This window comes from Amblyomma americanum, chromosome 4 (assembly GCF_052857255.1).
Source record: "Amblyomma americanum isolate KBUSLIRL-KWMA chromosome 4, ASM5285725v1, whole genome shotgun sequence".
NCBI lineage: Eukaryota > Metazoa > Arthropoda > Arachnida > Ixodida > Ixodidae > Amblyomma > Amblyomma americanum.
In genome coordinates, this window is record NC_135500.1 from 48004270 (window position 1) to 48011966 (window position 7697).

Sequence of the window (7697 nt, forward strand, 5' to 3'; positions counted from 1 at the left end):
GCTCTGGTGGCCAGGGCTAGACGCAGAGATAGAAAACACGGTAAAAACGTGTAGCATTTGCCAACAAATGCAAAATAGCGCTCCCCGTTCTCCACTCGAGCCATGGCCGGTTCCCGCCCGCTGCTGGCAGCGAGTGCATATGGACTTTTTTGACTTTGAAAAAACGACATTTCTTTTGTGCGTGGACTCATTTTCAAAGTGGATCGAAGTGTTTCCTATGCGCTCTACTACAGCCGCGAAAACTATCGAGCGCTTGCGAAGTCTGTTTGCTGCTTACGGATACCCTGAACAACTGGTTTCTGATAACGGCCCCAGTTTTCAGCGCAGGAGTTCCAGGACTTCCTCGATGCCTGTGGCATCCGACGCACGTACAGCCCGCCATACCATCCGCAGTCCAACGGGGCTGCCGAAAGGTCGGTGCAAACTGTAAAAAGGAGTCTTCGTAAGCAGCTTCTGCACGACAACAAGGGAGGTAACAACAGATCGATGCGGGAGAGACTGGACGACTTCCTGCTGGCGTATCGGACAACCCCTAACACGGCAACTGGCAAGTGTCCGGCTGAACTCTTTCTGAAACGAACTCCACGCACTAAACTGTCATTACTAAGACCATCATTTCGGGATGACATGCAGAGTAGGCAAGAAAGGCTAAAGCAGCAGCATGACCAACGGAGATCAACTTTCCGTTCGTTTAAGGAAGGAGACTGGGTGTACGTGAAGACTGTCCGGCAAGAGAAGGTGTCATGGACGGAAGGGCGTATAGTGCGGCTAGTCAGCCCTGTGACCCATCTCGTAGAGACTCAGAACACAGTTCGGTACGTTCATGTTGATCATTTGCGATCGCGCAGCTCTTTCCAGTATGAAGGACTGGACACCGGGGCGGAAGCCCCGAGACGACCCGACACCGACGACCTTGAGCGTCATCAGGAGACGCTCCCCTCCCCACCACAAGAGGCGCAGCATGACGCGGACGCGGGAGTACCCCCTCTTCGCGATGATGCACCAACCCCGACCCCGCCACCACAAGACGGGCAAGAATTACAGCTACCAGCTGCTCACAACGCACATCCTGAGGCGCAAGCTGAAGCGCCTTCCGACTCTCCACCAACAACACTCCGCAGAAGCCAGCGCGCCCGGAAACCACCAGACCGATATACCTCCCACGATTTCCGCCACTGCAGCTAAAGAGTGGAGGCGAAGATCTTGGAGGGAAGGAATGTGATAGCGTCAAGTGCATGACGCGTCACTTTGCCATGACGCGCATTGATAGCAGCAGTGGATAAGCAACCGCTGCGTATAAAAGAAGCGTCAGACAAATAAACGCTGATTCCTTGTCCTGCACCGGTCTTCGCTGGTTCTTTGGTGCGGCCGCTCGGCTGCCGCACGCTACTACATTACACTGGCGACGAGGATGGGATCGAGGCGGCTGGCTGCTTTCTTCGGTTGCTGCTGAAGACTACTGCCTGGCGGATGCTGCAATGGCGAAGGTGGGAAAAATTGATACTTTTGACGAAAGGAGCGACAGCTTCGAGTCCTACTTGGAAAGATTTGAGCTTTACGTCTTGGCAAATGATGTGGCTGAAGGCAAGAAGCTAGCCGTATTCCTGACTGTAGTAGGACCTCGAGTGTATGAAGTATTGAAGAACCTGCTAGTTCCGAACTCCCCTGCCAGCAAAACGTATGACGAGGTCACGGCGCTACTGAAAACACACTACAGTCCCCGAAAGGCCGTGATTGCGGAAAGGTGCCGATTTAACCGAAGATTGCAACTTGAGCAAGAGACTGTAGCCGAATTCATTGTGCAGCTGAAGCACCTGGCCAGAACTTGCGAGTTTGGCAAGTTTCTCGACGAAGCGCTTAGAGACAGGCTAGTCGCCGGGCTACGCTGCGTCGACACTCAGCGTGAGCTGGTTGCCGCTGAAAAGCTGACGTTCGAAGAGGTGTGCAAAATTGCGTTAAATCGTGAACTAGCCACCACCCAGACTCAACAAGTAAAGCTAGAAGAGCTGAAAAGTATACCACAAAGGCGCTCAGGACTAGAAGTTGATGTTCTGAGTCAAGGCTACCGTGCTAAGGACAATTATCGAAGCAAGACTGAGCCCGTAGAGCGCTTCCGTTGCGGTAAACGCCATGCGGCCAATAATTGCCGATATCGCAAGTACAAGTGTCATAACTGCGGAGAGCAAGGTCACTTGAAATCAAAGTGCAGGCAGCGCACAGGCAAACCGAACGCGCTGAATGCGATCGATAACTCGGCCGATGAGTCTGACGAAGAGCAAGAAATATACAGTATGACAACAAATAAGTCTGCATACTATGTCACAGTTCTGGTGGAAGGACAGGCCTTAAGGATGCAAATCGACACAGGGGCGTCCGTCACCGTCATGCCGAAGTCAGTTTTTCTTCGTACGTTTCCCCATCTGACAGTAACGACGGCTACGGTTCCTTTACGAACGTACACAGGAGAACTAGTGCCGATCGTAGGGTCGGCTGATGTGCGTGTTGAGCACGCTAATCAAACTGACGTTCTACCTGTTCTGATAGTAGATGACGGTGGGAAAGTGTTGCCGTGTCTGCTCGGCCGCAACTGGCTGAGGAAGTTGAAATTAAACTGGCAGGAAGTACATGCTATACAGCAAGACGACGCCGTGGAGGAACTTAAGAAGAAGTTTCAGGCTTTGTTTTCACCGCAGATGGGGCTGATAACGGGCTACAAAGCACAGGTCCTCTTGAAGCCAGACAGCAAGCCAGTATTTTGCAAGGCCCGTCCCGTGCCTTTTGCATTGAAGCAAGCTGTGTCCGAAGAGCTAGACGCCTTGGAACGGGCGGGGGTACTGAAAAGGGTCACCAGAAGCGATTGGGCGACTCCGCTGGTAGTGGTACCGAAAGACGGAGGAGCAAAATTGCGGTTGTGCGGTGACTACAAGGTCACGGTGAACCCTGTGCTGCTGACTGAGCACTACCCTCTTCCCTTGCCAGAAGATTTGTTCACAACATTGGCAGGCTCAAAAGTATTCTGCGTCCTAGACCTTGCTGCCGCTTACCAGCAAGTAGAACTTGCCGACGATGCAAAGGCGATTTTAACTATAAACACCCACCAAGGCCTTTACCAGTACCAGCGGCTCCCTTACGGCATTGCCAGTGCTCCTGCCATATTCCAGTCGCTCATGGACGGGCTTCTCAAGGGTATCCCTCAAGTAGGGTGTTATATTGATGATGTCATCATTGGAGGTTCAAGTGAGAATGAATGTCGGAAAAGGCTGGAAGAAGTTTTGACACGATTGCAGGAGCACAATGTGACGCTGCGCATGGAAAAATGCAAGCTCTTTTGCAGTGAAGTCCGCTATCTGGGCCACATAATTTCAGCGGATGGAATAAAGCCACTGGAATCGAAAACAAGGGCAATAGAGCGTGCACCGGAGCCTACAAATGGTACTGAACTGAAGTCTTTCCTGGGAATGGTAACATTCTACTCCAAGTTCCTGTCGAACTTGGCGACTGTGGCTGCGCCGCTCTACGAGCTCCTGAAGAAGGGCACGCGTTGGAAATGGACAAGCGAGTGTTCTCGCGCGTTTCGAAAAACAAAGAACTTGCTCACGACCAGTCCGGTACTTGCTTACTACAATCCGAAGCAACCCTTGGCTCTAAGCTGTGATGCGTCGCAGTATGGGCTCGGCGCGGTTCTTTTTCACATACTTCCCAGTGGGCAAGAAAAGCCTGTCGCTTTTGCTTCCAGGACGTTATCGCAAGCTGAGCGCGGCTATGCCCAGATCGAGCGAGAAGCGCTGGAAATAATCTTTGCTCTCAAGAAGTTTCATCTTTACCTATATGTAAGGGCATTCACGTTGTTCACGGATCATCAACCATTACTAGGCATCTTAGGGCCACGGAAGCAGGTCCCATCTTTGGCGGTTGCTCGAATGCAACGGTGGGCGTTAATCCTGGCTTCTTATCGCTACGACTTGAGATATCGGAAAGGATCTCAAATGGAAGTGGCGGACGCGCTGTCCAGACTGCCTGTTGCAACCGAAAACAGCGTTGATGAGACACATACGCTCGCTGTTTTTGAAACTACGCCACTGACGGCTAAAGACGTTGCCAAAGCTAGCAAGTATGACGGCATTCTCAGCAAAGTCTACAGATATACGCTTGAAGGATGGCCAGCACAAATCAAAGATGCTCAACTTGTACCGTACTATAACAGACGTGCGGAGCTGTCGCTGGAAGCGGGATGCGTCACATGGGGCAGTCGTGTTGTTGTGCCAACAAAGATGAGAAATGCAGTGTTGAGTCTGTTGCACACGGAACACCCCGGTGCTTCACGCATGAAGATGCTCGCACGTAGCTTGCTCTGGTGGCCAGGGCTAGACGCAGAGATAGAAAACACGGTAAAAACGTGTAGCATTTGCCAACAAATGCAAAATAGCGCTCCCCGTTCTCCACTCGAGCCATGGCCGGTTCCCGCCCGCTGCTGGCAGCGAGTGCATGTGGACTTTTTTGACTTTGAACAAACGACATTTCTTTTGTGCGTTGACTCATTTTCAAAGTGGATCGAAGTGTTTCCTATGCGCTCTACTACAGCCGCGAAAACTATCGAGCGCTTGCGAAGTCTGTTTGCTGCTTACGGATACCCTGAACAACTGGTTTCTGATAACGGCCCCAGTTTTCAGCGCAGGAGTTCCAGGACTTCCTCGATGCCTGTGGCATCCGACGCACGTACTGCCCGCCATACCATCCGCAGTCCAACGGGGCTGCCGAAAGGTCGGTGCAAACTGTAAAAAGGAGTCTTCGTAAGCAGCTTCTGCACGACAACAAGGGAGGTAACAACAGATCGATGCGGGAGAGACTGGACGACTTCCTGCTGGCGTATAGGACAACCCCTAACACGGCAACTGGCAAGTGTCCGGCTGAACTGTTTCTGAAACGAACTCCACGCACTAAACTGTCATTACTAAGACCATCATTTCGGGATGACATGCAGAGTAGGCAAGAAAGGCTAAAGCAGCAGCATGACCAACGGAGATCAACTTTCCGTTCGTTTAAGGAAGGAGACTGGGTGTACGTGAAGACTGTCCGGCAAGAGAAGGTGTCATGGACGGAAGGGCGTATAGTGCGGCTAGTCAGCCCTGTGACCTATCTCGTAGAGACTCAGAACACAGTTCGGTACGTTCATGTTGATCATTTGCGATCGCGCAGCTCTTTCCAGTATGAAGGACTGGACACCGGGGCGGAAGCCCCGAGACGACCCGACACCGACGACCTTGAGCGTCATCAGGAGACGCTCCCCTCCCCACCACAAGAGGCGCAGCATGACGCGGACGCGGGAGTACCCCCTCTTCGCGATGATGCACCAACCCCGACCCCGCCACCACAAGACGGGCAAGAATTGCAGCTACCAGCTGCTCACAACGCACATCCTGAGGCGCAAGCTGAAGCGCCTTCCGACTCTCCACCAACAACACTGCGCAGAAGCCAGCGCGCCCGGAAACCACCAGACCGATATACCTCCCACGATTTCCGCCACTGCAGCTAATGAGTGGAGGCGAAGATCTTGGAGGGAAGGAATGTGATAGCGTCAAGTGCATGACGCGTCACTTTGCCATGACGCGCATTGATAGCAGCAGCGGATAAGCAACCGCTGCGTATAAAAGAAGCGTCAGACAAATAAACGCTGATTCCTTGTCCTGCACCGGTCTTCGCTGGTTCTTTGGTGCGGCCGCTCGGCTGCCGCACACTACTACATTACACACAATGTAATGCATGTACGATTAGAGCCGACGTTGTGGTAAGTTATTTTTCCTCTGTTTTGTTCTACTTCGCAGGACAGGCATGCGTATCCTGCCGCTACCTCAGAAAGGCCTTACTGACGCGGTGTTCAAGGGTAACGCGGTCAATTAGAAATACTGTGTAAAGTACAACGCAGAAGCTGCGTTCAGTGCGACAAAAGAACCGGAGGCTATCATCACGAATGAGTGACCTGAAAGATGAGCTCTGCAAGATGCAAGAGAAAAATGGTTCTAAGCCTATGGAAGTGATCGAGACAGAGATCTCAGCCCTGGATCCTAAACAGCAAGAATGCGTGAGACAATGTTTCTCGGCAGCGAAAAAAAAAGCAGCAAGGGAAATGTGTACAGTAAAGCTTGGATTCTAGAATGCATATTAATGAAGATGAAAAGTGCCAAGTTGTATGAACATCTCCGAAATCACAACATTATTTGCCTGCCAAGCAAGAGTACACTAAAGCGCTATTTACGGGCTTACAAAACCACTTTTGGGTTCAGCCACAGAGTACTTTGCCAACTGAAGAAAAAAACTCGACGCATGGATAGCTTCAAACTTCGTGGCGGCCTTTTGGTTGATGAAATCAAATTGTCTGAATACCTAAATGTGACATCATCTGGTCGTATTGAAGGATTCGTTGACTTGGGCCCGTTTACAACTGACGGACAGAATGTTCCATCTGACCATGGGATGGTCGTAATGTTTGTGCCCTTTACTGGACGATGGTCGCAAGTTATTGGCACTTTTGCTACTAGTGGCAATGTCAAGGCTGAAATGCTGGAAACAATTCTAATAGAAGCCACAATTGTCGCCGAGGCCAATGGACTTCTGGTTGATTTCATTACATGTGATGGTGCGTCATGGAATCGGTGTATGTGGAACCTATTGGGAATTGGCGTAAAAAATGGAAATATTACGTGCAGCCGAGAACACCCTGTGGACCCTTCTCGACAGCTGTTTTTCCTATCGGATTTTCCGCATCTCCTAAAATGCCTGAGGAACTCTCTACTCAAAGGTCCTCTGAACACTCCAACTGGTATGGTAAGTGCCCATCCTTGTATAATAGCAGTTGTCTTAGCAAGTCTTATGAAAGCTGCGTTCTAGATACTGCATTTTTTGACAGCTCAACATGTGGTATGTTAACTGTTCCAGGTTTCCATCCAGCCTGTAAAACAAGCCTTCAAGCTCGACTCGAGCCAGATCACTCTAAAGGCAATGCCTGGCTTGACATCTACACACTTGGAACCTAATGGGTTTGAAAAGATGAGGGTGACACTTGCATTCCAGCTATTTGGAAATCGTGTTATCAGTGGCCTACACTTCTACAAGGAGAAGTTAGAATCGTCTTGGGGCAACATTGATGCAACAATATCATTCTTCAGGTAAGCAAGCGCTTTTTCAGAAACATCACTACCTATTCGTAATTGGATTGAAGGGCACTAAGATATCGCGAACCATTCAAAGCTCTGTTTTTTAGCTGCCATCGGCATGTGGCCTTATCAGTGTGATTGTAGCGCGCGGATCATTTATATATGTATTCTCTGTTCGACGGGTAAATGGGTATTCTCTGTTCGATGACCAGCGAGTACGTTTGTGGCTATCGCCAACGCCGAGTAGATTTGCGGACGCGAGTCAGCCCCCATAAAAGAGTTCATACGAGTGCTACACCTACCTGCCAGTACATTTGGTGCCTGCGGCATTGTCACCACCACGTGACATTATAGCACTGACAGCAATAGCATTTGTTTATGATTGCCGGACAAGTTAACCCCAATGTTCATTTCTCACTTTTCCGCATAACTGCGTTCTTGCTCCTATGCTTATTTAAGGTATCGTTTCGACAGCAACGTAATTTGGTTATTTTACCATGTGGTGTCCTATGTCTGCACTAAAGTTCGCTTTTCATTTTTTCAAAA